We start from the raw sequence: 16,014 nt of genomic DNA, 5'->3' as shown, positions 1-16,014 counted from the left end.
CATTCTGTTGTGGAACTAGATTCTGGGTTCATAATCCCTGTCCTTACAAAATTTACATTCTCTGAAGATACTGTGAGGTACATTACTATGAGGGAATGTTACTACAAATATGTAAGTAGACAAAATAATTATGAATTGATTAATGCTGTGGTGAAAATTAACAACAGATAAAAAACAGAATAAAGGTGGAAGGAACTTATTTTTTAGATAGGGCTTAGATAGGAACTTACTTTTTAGATGGGTCAGATACAACCTCTCAAAGGAGGGATAGTTGTATTGATAGGTAAAGAATTTAAAGGATAAAAACAAATCAGTTCCATCTTCTCCATCAGAGAAGAACATTCTGTGCAGGAAATAAAGCATGTGCAAAGGCCCTGAGGTGGAAAAGAAGTCCACAATTTCAAAATACAGATATAGATATAAATACAGATATAGATATACATAGGTAATTACTCATAACCTTATTTCTCCTCCAAAGGCTCAAAAGTCCATTGGAAGAAAAGAAGTAATGTCCCCCACAAAGTATCCAATCAAAGAGACTTGTGCCTTAATTAGGTATCCCAGGAAACAATCTTACGTATATGCAAAAAAAAAAAAAAAAACCTGATTGTACCTTTCTACTCTTCTCTTGACCCTTAAAAAATTTATCAATAAAATAACATACTTCCAGTGTCCCATAAAAGTGTACTAGTAACATCAGCCAATGTTCAGAACAATACTCAGGACCTTACCTCACTTACTATGATTCCTTTTCCAAGCTCAGAAGACAGGTTTTTGACCCTGTCTACACTAGTGCTGTCCCAAGAAATTGGACCTACCTCAATTAAGCTTGAAATTTCAGGAACTCAGCCTCGTAGAACACAATATAATTCCTACTCACTGGGACTGTGGCCAACTCATCCAACCTAGATTTCATGGAAGAGGTGGGAGCAGTTGGGGGATATACAAGGACAAACAGCATCCATAATCCGGTCCTTAACAATTTCCTACCAAAGTTCCCTAAATAAAAACCTATGCTCAGCCCAGGTAATTGCTCTCTATGTTCACCTTCATGTTTTCCTCCACGTTCTTGTTCATGTGATTCATTCAGCTCAGGACTGCATATTCAAAGGACATCAGAGTCTGAGCAGACATTTATAAGTGAGTGCAGTTAGATAGGAGAGTAATGAAGACTGAGACTAGAAAATGCTTTTTCTACAGAAGGCATTCAAATTCAGACTTTTTAAAAAACACCAGACTAGTCATACCAAATTCATCTGTAGGCTGAATCCAGTTAATGGATCACTCATGCAGTATGTGACATCCCTAGTTCCACACATCTAGATTTTGCCTTTTCCATTAAGGTTTTCAAGTCTTGCCTCTCCCATAACATGTGTGCTGATCCCTTTAATATGGACTAACACTGTCTCTGTCTCCAATTGACAGAAAGAAAAAGTAAAGAATATGGGGCCAGACGACTTGAGTTAAACTCACGTGCTCACCTGTGATTGAAGGTAGTATCTCTGACCCTCAGTTTCCTCATGTGTAAAATAAGATAACACCTACCTCAGATGGTCACTTTGAAGGTTAAATCAAAAGATACATGCAGTTGGCTAGCAAGATGGCAGAGGAGTAGGAGACCAGGAATTCAGCTAGATATCAAACCATTCTGAACACGTGCGAATTCAACAGGAGAATTTGCAATCACCAAACCAGCCCTATAAGAAATATTGAAAGGGGGGAGCGCCTGGGTGGCACAGCGGTTAAGCATCTGCCTTCGGCTCAGGGTGTGGTCCCGGCGTTATGGGATCGAGCCCCACATCAGGCTCCTCCGTTATGAGCCTGCTTCTTCCTCTCCCACTCCCCCTGCTTGTATTCCCTCTCTCGCTGGCTGTCTCTGTCTCTGTCGAATAAATAAATTTAAAAATCTTTAAAAAAAAAAAAAAAAGAAATATTGAAAGGGGTCCTCTAAGCAAAAAGAGAGCCTAAAAGTAACATAGACCAGAAAGGAACAGAGACAATATACAGTAACAGTCACCTTACAGGCAATACAGTGGCACTAAACTTATATCTTTCAATAGTTACCCTGAATGTAAATGGGCTAAATGCCCCAATCAAAAGACACAGGGTATCAGATTGGATTAAAAAAAAAGCAAGACCCATCAATATGCTGTCTGCAGGAGACTCATTTTAGACCCAAAGACACCTCCAGATTTAAAGTGAGGGGGTGAAAAACCATTTACCATGCTAATGGACATCAAAAGAAAGCTGGGATGGCAATCCTTATATCAGACAATTTAGATTTTAAACCGAAGACTATTAATAAGAGATGAGGAAGAACACTATATCATACTTAAAGGGTCTATCCAACAAGAAGATCTACCAATTGTAAATATTTATTCCCCCAACATGGGAGCAGCCAATTATATAAGTCAATTAATAACAAAATCAAACAAACACATCGACAATAAAACAATAATAGTAGGGGACTTTCACACCCCCCTCACTGAAATGGACAGATCATCTAAGCAAAATATCAACAAGGAAATTAGGGCTTTAAATGACACACTGGACCACCAGATGGACTTCACAGATATATTCAGAACATTCCATCCCAAAGCAACAGAATACACATTCTTCCCTAGTGCACATGGAACATTCTCCAAAATAGATCATATCCTGGCTCACAAATCAAGTCTCAACCAGGACCAAAAGATTGGGATCATCTCCTACACATTTTCAGACCACAATGCTTTGAAACTCGAACCCAAACACAAGAGGAAAGTTGGAAAGAACTAAAATACACACGGAGGCTAAAGAGCATCCTACTAAAGAATGAATGGGTCAACCAGGAAATTAGAGAAGAACTAAAAAAACTCACAGAAACAAATGAAAATGAAAACACAACTGTTCAAAATCTTTGGGGTGAGTAAAGGCAGCCTTAAGAGAGAAGTATATAGCAATATAAGCCTTTCTCAAGAAACAAGAAAGGTCTCAAATACATAACCTAACCCTACAACTAAAAGAGCTAGAGAAAGAACAGCAAATAAAGCCTAAACCCAGCAGGAGAACAAAAGTAATAAAGATCTGAGCAGAAATCAATGAAAGAGAAACCAAAAGAACAGTAGAACAGATCAACGAAACCAGGAGCTGTTTCTTTGAAAGAATTAATAAGATTGATAAACCCTTGGCCAGACTTATCAAAAAGAAAAGAGAAAGAACCCAAATAAATAAAAACATGAATGAAAGAGGAGAGATCACAACCAATACCAAAGAAATACAAACAATTATAAGAACATATTATGAGCAACTATATGCCAACAAATAAGACAATCTGGAAGAAATAGATGCATTTATAGAGTTGCATAAACTACCAAAACTGAACCAGGAAGAAATAGAAAACCTGGATAGACCCATAACCAGCAAGGAAATTGAAGCAGTCATCAAAAATCTCCCAACAAACCACAGCCCAGGGCCAGATGGCTTCCCAGAGGAATTCTACCAAACATTCAAAGAAGAATTAATACCTATTCTTCTGAAACTTTTCCAAAAAATAGAAATGGAAGAAAAACTTCCAAACTCATTTTATAAGGTCAGCATTACCTTGATCCCAAAACCAAAGACCCCATCAAAAAGGAGAATTACAGGCCAATATCCCTGATGAACATGGATGTGAAAATTCTCACCAAAATGCTAGCCAATAGGATCCAACAATACGTTGGTTCAACATCTGCAAATCAATCAATGTGATACAATACATTAATAAAAGAAAGAACAAGAACCATATGATCCTCTCAGTAGATGCAGAAAAAGCATTTGACAAAGTACAGCATCCTTTCTTGATTAAAACTCTTCACAGTGTAGGGATAGAGGGTACATACCTCAATATCATAAAAGCCATCTATGAAAAACCCACAGCAAATATCACTCTCAATGGGGAAAAACTGAGAGCTTTTGCCCTGAGGTCAGGAACACGGCAGGGATGTTCACTATCACCACTGCTATTCAACATAGTACTAGAAGTCCTAGCCTCAGCAATTGGACAACAAAAGAGATAAAGGCTTCCGAATCAGCAAAGAAGTCAAACTCTCACTCTTTACAGATGATATGATACCTTAAGTGGAAAACCCAAAAGACTCCACCCCCAAAACTGCTAGAACTCATACAGGAATTCAGTAAAGTGGCAGGATATAAATTAATGCACAGAAATCAGTTGCATTTCTGTACACCAACAACAAGACAGAAGAAAGAGAAATTAAGGAATCAATCCCATTTACAATTGCACCCAAAACCAAAAGAAACCTAGGAATAAATCTAACCAAAGAGGCAAAGAATCTGTACTCAGAAAACTACAGAATACTCATGAAAGAAATTGAGGAAGACACAAAGAAATGGAAAAACATTCCATGCTCATGGATTGGAAGAACAAATATTGTGAAACTGTCTATGCTACCTAGAGAGATCTACACATTTAATGCAATTCCTATCAAAAAAATACCATCAACTATTTTCACAGAAATGGAACAAATAATCCTAAAATTTGTATGGAACCAGAAAAGAGCCTGAATTGCCAAGGAAATGTTGAAAAAGAAAAACAAAGCTGGGCACATCACGTTGCCTGATTTCAAGCTATATTACAAAGCTGTGATCAACAAGACAGCATGGTATGGGCACAAAAACAGACACATAGATCAATGCAACAGAAGAAAGAGTCCAGAAATGGACCCTCAACTCTCTGGTCAACTAATTTTTGACAAAGCAGGAAAGAATATCCAATGGAAAAAAGACAGTCTCTTCAACAAATGGCATTGGGAAAACTAGACAACCACATGCATAAGAATGAAACTGGACCGTTTCCTTACATCACACACAAAAATAGACTCAAAATGGACGAAAGATCTAAATGTGAGACAGGAATCCATCAAAATCCTTGAGGAAAACACAGGCAGCAACTTCTTTGACCTCAGCCGCAGCAACTTCTTCCTAGACACACCGCCAAAGGCAAGGGAAGCAAGAGCAAAAATGAATTATTGGGACTTCATCAAGATAAAAAGCTTTTGCACAGCAAAGCAGTCAACAAAACCAAATGACAAACGACAGAATGGGAGAAGATATTTGCAAACAACATATCAGATAAAGGGTTAATATCCAAAATCTATAAAGAACTTATCAAACTCAACACCCAAAGAACAAATAATCCAATCAAGAAATTGGCAGAAGACATGAACAGACACTTCTGCAAAGAAGACATCCAAATGGCCAACAGACATATGAAAAACTGCTCAACATCACTTGGCAACAGGGAAATACAAATCAAAACCACAATGAGATACCACCTCACACTAGTCAGAATGGCTAAAATTAACAAGTCAGGAAACGACAGATGTCAGCAAGGATGCGGAGAAAGGGGAACCCTCCTACACTGTTGGTGGGAATGCAAGCTAGTGCAGTCACTCTGGAAAACAGTATGGAGGTTCCTCAAAAAGTTGAAAATAGAGCTACCCTACAACCCAGCCATTGCACTCCTGGGTATTTACCCCAAAGATATAAATGTAGTGATACAAAGGGGCACGGGCACCCCAGTGTTTACAGCAGCAATGTTCACAATAGCCAAACTGTGGAAAGAGCCTAGATGTCCATCGACAGAAGAATGGATAAAGAAGATGTGGTATATATATATATATATATATATATATATATATATATATATATATACACAATGGAATATTATGCAGCCAACAAAAAATGAAATCTTGTCATTTGCAATGACGTGGATGGAACTAGAGGGTATTATGCTAAGCGAAATAAGTCAATCAGAGAAAGACAATTATCATATGATCTCACTGATAAGTGGACTTCGAGAAACAAGGCAGAAGATCACAGGGAAAGAGAGAAAAAAATGAAACAAGACGAAACCAGACAGGGAGACAAATCATAAGAGACTTAATCTCAGGAAACAAACTGAGGGTTGCTAGAGTGGAGGGGGGGTGGGAGGGATGGGGTGGCTGGGTGATGGACACCAGGGAGACTATGTGCTATGGTGAGCGCTGTGAATTGTGTAAGACTGATGGATCACAGACCTGTAACCCTGAAACAAATAATATATGTCAATAAAAATATATTTTAAAAAATAAAATACGTGCAAAAATCACCATATAAATATTAATTCAAACTGCAATTGTTGATTTTCCTCATCCTCAACCCAGAAATAGCTTTTGCTTAGGGCTAGATTAATTAATATCCCTCTTCCCTGGATCTTTTCCTGTATAAACACTTGCCCAGCAAAGTACCCGACACATTTTATTAATGTTTTGTCTTATGGTTTATATGGTAGCACCATGCATCTCTAATATGGTGCCATGTGACTCAGATGCTTCACTAGGAGCTTCAAGTCTTACTTCACAGCAAAACATAAAAAAAAATTTTTTTAATTACCAGAACATTTTAGTATTTGACCAGATACAAAGAGCGGCCTACGTATATATGCCGATAAACTGCAGACATAAAAAGAAAAAATTAATATAGCTATTTTGTACCTACCCATGTGAACTCTTTATGATAATGAATTCAACTTGCATATACTTTTTATCTACAGAATATTTGAAACATCCTCACAGATTTCTATTACTCCTGTCATTGACTCATTCCTATTAAAACCAGTTATCTTGTCAAAACCCCTGAAAATACTTTCCAAAAGTGATTTGCCACAAACAGAATGAGTCAATCACAGATAAATCACTTGTCTATCTCTGCTGTTACTTACAAAAATAAATTTGCATTCGACTTCCAATATCAAGGACAATCAGAAATACACACATATAGACAGACTGACAGCCATGGACACTCTGTATCTTCCTGATTTAAATATGAGGACTTCCTTGTATTATATTCTTTCTACATACTCTCCCAATGAACAATTCTCACATTCGAAATTAATATGCTCAGATTATGAGCATATTATTAACTTAAAAATCATTTTAAAATCTCATAATGTTTTTCAGGGATAAAATCTGTAAAACTTTAGGATTACCTTTTAGTAATCTAAATGTGATATAAATCTTACTCTATTATAGTGAAGTGGAAAACCACAGAATTAAATACCTGTTATTTCTAGAATCATTTAATTTCTCCATACAAAGTAAAAGGAGACAAAAATGGGACTTTCTAACTTCAAATCACATCACCAAGGAATTCACACTATTACAGTTTTACTCCTTCGGGTTTCACTGATAGTATTTTCCACTGTGAATTCTCTGAAATTACTTAGTAATAATTACTGCTATGACATACAATTAAGCCACATGACATAATTTTTATATACAGTATAAATTTTTACTTTTAAAGTTGGCTTTTGCAAACTAATAATCCTCTCTGTCTTTATAAATTTGTGTTACAACTTATTTTTATGAAAAATCAATATGGATTTAAGATTATGAATTCTTAGAGAACAGCATATCTAGGTTATTTGCACTGAATCTTTCAGTTATTTGATTCATGATATATCTGCTCCTTATAGTTACATTTATTGCTGTGTTCTAAAACGAATAGTACCTTTTCTTGTAAATAAACATTCTTCATGGAATATTCTTTTTTCTTAGAAAGCATTCCCTATGACTGTTAATTTTCTCTTTCAAAGTTTAAATAGATGTTGGTTTAGTGGCCTGAATAATTTTACAGATTTTTTTCCATTGGCATCAAAAATTAATTCTTATATTAAAAATGAAAATAATATTTGAATGGTGTTTTCCAGCTGAGAAAAATCTATATCCATCAGGAATATATATGTGCCAGGAAAATCAGAAGAAGCAAAACTATGAAAGATATCCCTATACACATGGTAAATAATGTAGAAAGAGCTCAAAAGAAAAAAGTGTCTAAGATCAGCTTTGGCTCATTTAAAAAAAAAAAATCAGTTCATGCATTTGGTGTGGAAATAAGAGAAAAATATGAAAAGAGTTAACCATTCAGTATGTTTCAACAGTCAGTTTTATTAATCAATTGCACAGTGCTTTGTGAACATTAATTAATTAAAGATGTAAGGTCTATGATCTGCAGTACATTTTGTAATGGCCTCAATCAGTCTTCAAAATGCCAGATGACTAATAAGAAAAAAGCAGACACCTGACAGATGATGTTACAAAAACTGTCTCCATGTGAATCCACCAGCTCTTCAACTCTTATTCCATTGCTGGACTTATAAGAAAGCAGGAAGAGCGTCAGAAAAATAAAATTCAAAAACAAAACTTAAAAAAAAAAAACCAAAAAACCCTCGAGCCAGTAAGACCATGTCAAAAACACACACACAACCCTGGATCTCATTTGAAGCATGTTACATAATCCTGATTTTTTTACAAAACACATTGTACTCCTCAACCTATACTATTTTTAACACACACATATATACACCCCCAAGCAAATAATTATGTTTCCTGTTTATTTAAAAGAATTATAAAGAATTTCCTGTGAACATGATTTTTAAATTAGGGAGGAGAAAATCAAAAGATTCTTTTCTTCCCATACCTCAGGAAATGAAATGGAAGTTTTGTTAATAATATTTTTGAATATCAGTACAATGCTGAATGTTATCTCTGAGCAGTGATGATTAAGGTACCAAGGAAACAATACCAAAAGTCTTTAACTACTGAAAATAAATATCTTCTAAAAATATTAAATTTAATGAATCTCTGCTACATAGCTGAGACTTCTTAGTAATATTTTTAAACAATGTGTAATATTTTGTCAAGTTCCCAAACATACTCAGCAGGAGAAAGAAAACAAAAAATGATGAATTCATTATCTACATTTTTTTTAAATTACTTTAGAAATTTGAAGTGCGTAGGAAATTATGCCTTGCCTTCATCTGACTCCACACCTCCATTCCTGAAGGTTAACAACTGACTTTTTTGGTGCAGTAACCTTTCCTAGTCTTTCTCCACTGGCATCATTGCTTATTGTCTATGTCCTCACAAGCTGTAGGAGAAATCAAAATAACAAATCAAACAAAGCACTGAATGCAAAGCATAAAAAAAAGAGTTCCTGGTTCATCCTGCACTGTATTTGCCTTCTGGAGTCATGAAAAGTAACCAAACAACATTTACTGAGCACTTACATAGCAATAAACTGTTTTCAAGTAACTGAGAGACAGAGAGAGAAAATGCAAACTGAATAAGCCACAGCTGAGAACTTGGTCAAAATGGATTCTTCTTTTCTGGCATTTTTTATGAATGTTTGTAATAACAAAACAATTAGCATAAAAGAAACATTTATGGTCTTTTGAGTTGGGACTATCTAGTTCTGTGCCGTTTGTTACAAAAATCTCTGGGCAAGTCATGTCACTTCTCCCAGCATCAGTTTATCCATCTGTAAAATAATAATAATATATGTTGCACAATGTTACTAGAAGTTACTTAAGATGAAGTGTTTAACACAGGACAGGTGCTCGATAAATTAGCACGGAGCTTCTTATTTGTTGGTTTAAAGCAAATTGTGTTCACATTTTTGCACAGATGCAAATTATAGCTGAGGTACTTTATAAAAACACTGTTTTCTTATTAAAAAGTAATATACATAAATTGTAGAAATGTTTAGAAAACACTTGGAACCAAAAGAAAAAATGAAAATCACCCCAAATCTTAAAACTGAGATAACCACAGTTAACCTTTAGGTATATCTCCACCTCCTTCTATCTTTCTCTCTCTCTCCCTTTCTCATTTTACACTCTACACCCATCCTAAGCATGGTGAAAAGAACCCCTACAGGTGAGGATCCCTAGGTATAGTTCAGCCTGTAGCCCCAGCTACATATAAAGCAATCAACTTCATACAGAGAGACTTAGCAATTACCCCTTTGGGGGAAAATTACTCTTGCTCCTTTAGATTGGGCAGAGTTAGAAGAATATGTGTGCAGAGAGGAGCAGGTAGAGTTTAGAGTCCCACAAATCTCCCATGAAGAGGAATTTACATTTTGAAAAGGTCTCCAGATGATATTGAAAAGCAGAAAATTGGTGAATCCATACATTATAGGAAAATGGACTTTCTTCAATTTTGTGATTGCCCAGTTCCGAGTAGTGGTAAATTAGAATCAGTACTAATGTCAGCCATGGATATGCAGCCAATGAATATACTGTCCTTAAAGTCTGAGCTTCAGACAACCACAGACAAAGATGACAACTCTCTGCCATCATCATATCAGCTCAATGGAAGAGAAGCATCCAGTCAAGAGAGAATAAGAAAGAATACAGAACTCAGAACACAAGCAGTCAAGCACAATGGATCCATTTGTTTACTTATTCATTCATTTTTTTCAAGACAATATATACTGAGAACCTACTATGTGCCAAAAAATGTGCTATGTGAGGGGAATACAAGAATAAGCAAAACAGATCAAGCCCTTGCCCTTACTGAATTTATGATCCATTAAGACAGATAATGAACATTACACAAATAATCACAAAAAAACAACACACATATATATAAAGTCTTACAAAGGGAGATTTGACTCAGTAGGAAGAATGTGGTCAGGAAAGACTTCCTAAGGAGGTGACTAAAAGATTAATCGGAGTTTATGAGGCAAGGAGAGGAGGCAGAGAGTGTTCCAGGGAGATGGAAAATGTCAGGAAGAAAGGCTTGGAGGCTGAAAGAAGAGTGACTAATGTGAGGAAATGAGCAGGCAGTTTACATGGAGTGCAGTAAAGATGGAAGAGAATGATGGGAAATGAACAAGGGCAGGGAAGCAAGGACAGATCACGCCAGCCAGGAAGGCCAAGTTAAAAACTGGCTCTTCAATGCTTGTGAGGCAATAGTGGAAGGAGGGGAACAATGAGAATCTGCAGTATTCTGAGGGATGATGGAGCGGAGTGGGGGCAGCAACAATGGAGGTAACTGGACGTTAACAGGAGAGATCTGAGAGAGACATTGGATATAAATATCTTTACCTTAGTTAAATCTTACGTTCTTAATTTCCATTATATTTATTCTTACTCTTGCCTTCCTATTCGTGGCAAATGGTGCTGGGTGTTTCACTGCATGGAAGTAAAACAGTTTTGGTTTTTTGTTTTTGTTTTTTTTTTTGAAAGAGAGAGAGAGCGCGCGCGCGCATGGAGTGGGGGGGCAGAGGGAGAGAGAGACTCTTAAGCAGGCTCCACACCAAACACAGAGCCCGACACAGGGCTTACGCTCACCACCTGAGATGATGATTTGAGCCAAAATCAAGAATCAGACACTAAACAGACTGAGCCACCCAGGCACCCCAACATTTTTTTTTAAATAAGGGATATTTTTGGTGTTGTTTAGTGAGTTGATATACTTTTAGCAAATATCTCAATGCCAGCAGTTTTTTATATGGGCTGGGTTTTTTTGGTTTCTTTTTTGTTGTTTACATTTCACTTTTTAATTTTTGAAACTAGAACTGTTCTCATATACTATTAGATTAAATCATATTTTACAAATAAAATGACTAAAACCAAATTCTTATCCTATCACATAGGTCCAAACTACATTTTTTTTCTGGAATTAGATACTAGTAATAGTTACACAAGCTTGTGAATACACTAAAAAACCAGTGAAATGTACATTTTTAAAGAATTAATTTAATTGTATAGGAATTATATCTCAATTTTTAAAACTATATTATTGCTTCCAGACTTAAGTTTCCACTTTCAACTTTCCCTCTCTGTGTGATGTAATCATTAATACTTATGGCTATATAGTACGACAACAGAAAAAGATAACTACACACACACACACACACACACACACACAAACACACTGAGGCCAGATACACATATGAATGCCTTTGCCAAGCTCCCTTCTCTAGCACGCAGACTTAGTACCCAAGTCTTTAACCATGTTAGTCATTTTCATCCTACACATCTCAGCAGGGATACTTTAGTTGGCAGTGATGGAGACCTTCGAGGATTACGATGATTGATTCGTTGCTTGGTTGCTTGGTTGGTCTTTGAACTCAACCATCTGAATCAAGCACATATGATGCAGCTACACCTGATGCCCCTGAAGAGTACTGTTTCCTTGGACTCTGAGTCAGACCACCTGTTTTACTTTCCTCTGTGACCTGACTCTTAAGTGTTATGGTCTGGGATCTCTTCTCACTCTAAGCCAGAGCTTCTCAAACCTTGACCCAGGCGACCCTGGATCAGTGAAGTCAGAATCTCTAGGGACAGGTCTCAGGCATCAGAATATTTTGGAAGTTCCCCCAAAAGATTCCAATGTGCAGTCAGGAAAAAATGAATGTTCTTCATTCCCTCCCTAGATAATCTCATACAGTCAGTCACCTTAATTAGCATCTTTATGCCAATGACTCACAAATCTGTATCTCAGGTTCCCACATCTTCACCATTCAAATTAAAACAACACTGAACAGGGGCGCCTGGGTGGCACAGCGGTTAAGCGTCTGCCTTCAGCTCAGGGCGTGATCCCAGCGTTCTGGGATTGAGCCCCACATCAGGCTCCTCCGCTGGGAGCCTGCTTCTTCCTCTCCCACTCCCCCTGCTTGTGTTCCCTCTCTCGCTGGCTGTCTCTATCTCTGTCAAATAAATAAATAAAATCTTTAAAAAAAAAAAAACACTGAACAACAAAATAAAATTTTGCTTTTAAATTAACATAAAATTTAAAAGTATGCTCAAGTTTAAGTAACTTCTTTCTAGATTTTTCTAATTTTCTCTCTCTTTTTTGAGGTGTGAGGTGCCTGTGCTTTGCTGGTTTCCCAAAAAATTGACTAGAATGCCTGCCAGGAAATTAGACACATGCTAGAATTTTCCTTTCCTTTCCTAAGATTCCTTTCCTAAATTGCAGACATTGGAGCAGGGGGGGGTCTCCATCTGAAGATCCCATAAGCACACAAAAAAATCAATGTGTCTAATAAAGAACTCATCATTTCCCCATTTCCCCATTTCCCCAGACAAAACCTGCTCTTCCTCTCATGTTTCCTATCTCAATGAATGACACCAACATCTACCCAGAGGCTGAAGTAAAAAACTTAGGAACCATGATTAAATCCTCCATCTTTCATATACCCTCACCTTCAATTAGAGACCAAGTAATATCACTTCTAACTCTTTCGCAGGTCTTCTATCTGTTTGCTTTCTCTCCATCCCCCCACCATTTCCTCTCACCTGGAGTACTGCAGCAGCCTCCTGACTGCTCTTCTTACCCACAATCTTTACTTGTTCTGCACTACCACCAAAATTGTATTTCTAAACGCAAATGTCTTTGTGTACATAAAACCTTCCTGCCCCCAGGATAGTGTTCGCATTTCATAACACAGTTTACAACGCTCATACAAACCTCTCCAGATGCTTTCACTGCTCCCTCTGCTGCTAGCAGGATGCCCCCATCACTGCTTCACCTGGCTTCAGATTTCCTCTTCTGGGAAATTTCTTGTCTCCCAAGACCAGGTTAGGTGCCCCTTTCATTCATGCCCATATCATCATGCGCTTTACTCTGTTACTGCAACAATCACTAACTTGATTGTCTTCCCAGCTACAAGTGAGCTCCTGAGGAGCAGAGACAATGTCTTACTCTTCACTGTCACCCAGTGCTTGGCACATTGCAGGTGCTCAGTATTGTTGAAATAAACAATTAATTAATTAATTAATTAATAATAGCCCTTGGCATCCCTTCTCACAAATCTCATCAAAATTAGCATTAATTCTCTTCAAGAAAAGTTAGAATACAAGGAAAACAGTAGTTAAAAAAAAAATCTTGCACACACATGTACGGCAGACCCATGGGCTACCCTGTGGATATTAAAAGGCTGTAGTTCATTTACCCAACATTTGTAAGTAGTTACTGTTTAACTCTGCCCATAATGACCTTGTATTATGCAGTGTCAACAGTCACCTAGTCATCTCATATTAAGAAATATTAAAGTATGAAATCTGTCATTTAATATAAATAATAGCTACCATTACCATTCTCCAAGCACTGTGCTCAGCAGTTGACACATATTGTCTCATTTAATCTCCATAATCAAGCTCTAAAGTAGATCATATTACGACTTGTCAGAGGAATAAACCAAGGCTCAATAAGGGTAAGCACCTTGCCTACAGAACACAGGATGTGAAAAAGCCAGTATAGCAACCCTTCTCTTATATACAGGAAACTTGTACTTACATAGCGATGTCACGTTTAATCTTGCTCTAGTAACAGAACACAAAGTTAAGGATGCGGGATTGATAATATAGTGCATATCCATGGAACACAGCCCCATGCCAAAGCTTAAGAGCTGACTGAGTTCTTCACTTGCATGTGATCTAAATAAGTTTGAAATATAGCATAAAGTACACCTTTGGCTAACTGTCACAGTTACCTGTATCCTAGAGTCAAACCACATTCCTGAAAGTACACATTAATTGGGGAGGGGGAACTTTAATTAAATACTCTAGCATATTAAATAGCTAAAATACACTTAGTTCACCCTCCTGGAAAATGCATTTAGCTACTACCTTCTTTGGCTTGAAATTCTTTCCTTGCTGAAAATTCTTCCCTTTTCTCTATGTAACTTGTTTTAATGAAGTGTAACTGACATGCAACATATTAGTTCAGGTGTGCAACATAATGAATCCACCTTTGTATACATTGTGACATGATCACCACAGTAAGTCTAGTTACCATCCCTCACCATACAAAGCTACAAAACAATTCCTGTGTGTGTGCTGAGAGCTTTTAAGATTTACTTTCTTAGCAACTTTCAACTTTATGATATAATATTATTGACTATACCACATGCTGTACATTACATCCCCATAACTTATCTATAACTGGAAGTTTCTACCTCTTGATTCCCTTCAACGATTTCATTCATCCCTCACACTCTCCCCTCTGGCAACCACCAATCTATTTTTTGTATCTGTGAGTTATGTTTTGCTTTATTTGTTCATTTGTTTTTTTTTAAGATTCCATATATAAATGAAATCATATGGTATGTGTCTTTCTCCATCTGACTTACTTCACTTGGCATAATATTCTCAAGGTCTACCCACACTGTCACAAATAGCAACATTTCATTCTTTTTTATGGCTGAGTATTATTCCTCTGTGTGTGTGTGTGTGTGTGTGTGTGTGTGTGTGTGTGTGTGTGTCCATATCTTCTTTGTCCATTTATCCATCAATGGACACTTGGGGGGGTGTATGTGCATGTGTGTGTGTGCATCCATATCTTCTTTGTCCATTTATCCATCAGTGGACACTTAGGTTGTTTCCATACCTTAGCTATTGTAAATAATGCTTCAATAAACATCAGAGTGCATATAACTTTTCAAATTAGTGTTTTTGTTTTCTTCAGATAAATACCCAGAATAGAATTGCTGGATCATACGGTAGTTCTATTTTTAATTTTTTGAAGAACTTCCATACTGTTTTCCATAGTGGCTGCACCAATTTACATTCCCACCAACAGTGAATATGGGTTCCCTTTTCTTCATATCCTCACCAACATTTGTTGCAGCCTGTCTTTTTAAAAATAGCCATTCTGACGGGTGTGAGGTGATATCTCATGGTGGTTTTGTTTTGCATTTCCCTGATGATTAGTGATGTTGAGCATCTTTTCATGTGTCTGCTGGCCATCTGGGTGTCTTCTTTGGAAAAATGTCTATTCACATCCTCCACCCATTTTTTAATTGGACCCTTTGGGTTTTCGGTATTGAGCTATATGAGTTCTTTATATATTTTAGATGTTAACCCCTTATCAGATACATGATTTGCAAATATCTGCTCCATTCAGTAGGTTGCCTTTTTATTTTGCTGTTGGTTTCCTTCACTGTGCAGAAGGATTTTAGTTTGACATAGTCCCACTTATTTAGTTTTGCTTTTGTTGCCACCGCCTTTGTAGTCAGATCCAAAAAAATATCACCAAAAGCAATGTCAAGGATCTTACCACCTATGTTTTCTTCTAGGAGTTTTACAGTTTCCGGTCTTAACATTCAAGTCTTTAATCCATTTTGAGTTAATTTTTGTGTATGGTGTAAGACAGTGGTCCAGTTACATTCTTTGGCATACAGCTGTCCAGTTTTCCCAGAACC

General features: G+C 36.9%; 1 protein-coding gene across 6 annotated transcripts in view; it reads right to left on the bottom strand.

Annotated features, from left to right (window-relative positions):
- The window catches only part of SUGCT (succinyl-CoA:glutarate-CoA transferase), a 696,086-nt gene that overhangs the window by 487,884 nt on the left and 192,188 nt on the right, over nt 1-16,014 (bottom strand). The window lies entirely within an intron of this gene.

Source organism: Ursus americanus, chromosome 3 (assembly GCF_024610735.1).
Source record: "Ursus americanus isolate L20-20 chromosome 3, mUrsAme1.1.p, whole genome shotgun sequence".
NCBI classification, from domain to species: Eukaryota; Metazoa; Chordata; class Mammalia; order Carnivora; family Ursidae; genus Ursus; species Ursus americanus.
Note: the sequence above shows the minus strand (reverse complement) of the source record. Positions and strands in the feature narration are given on the sequence as shown.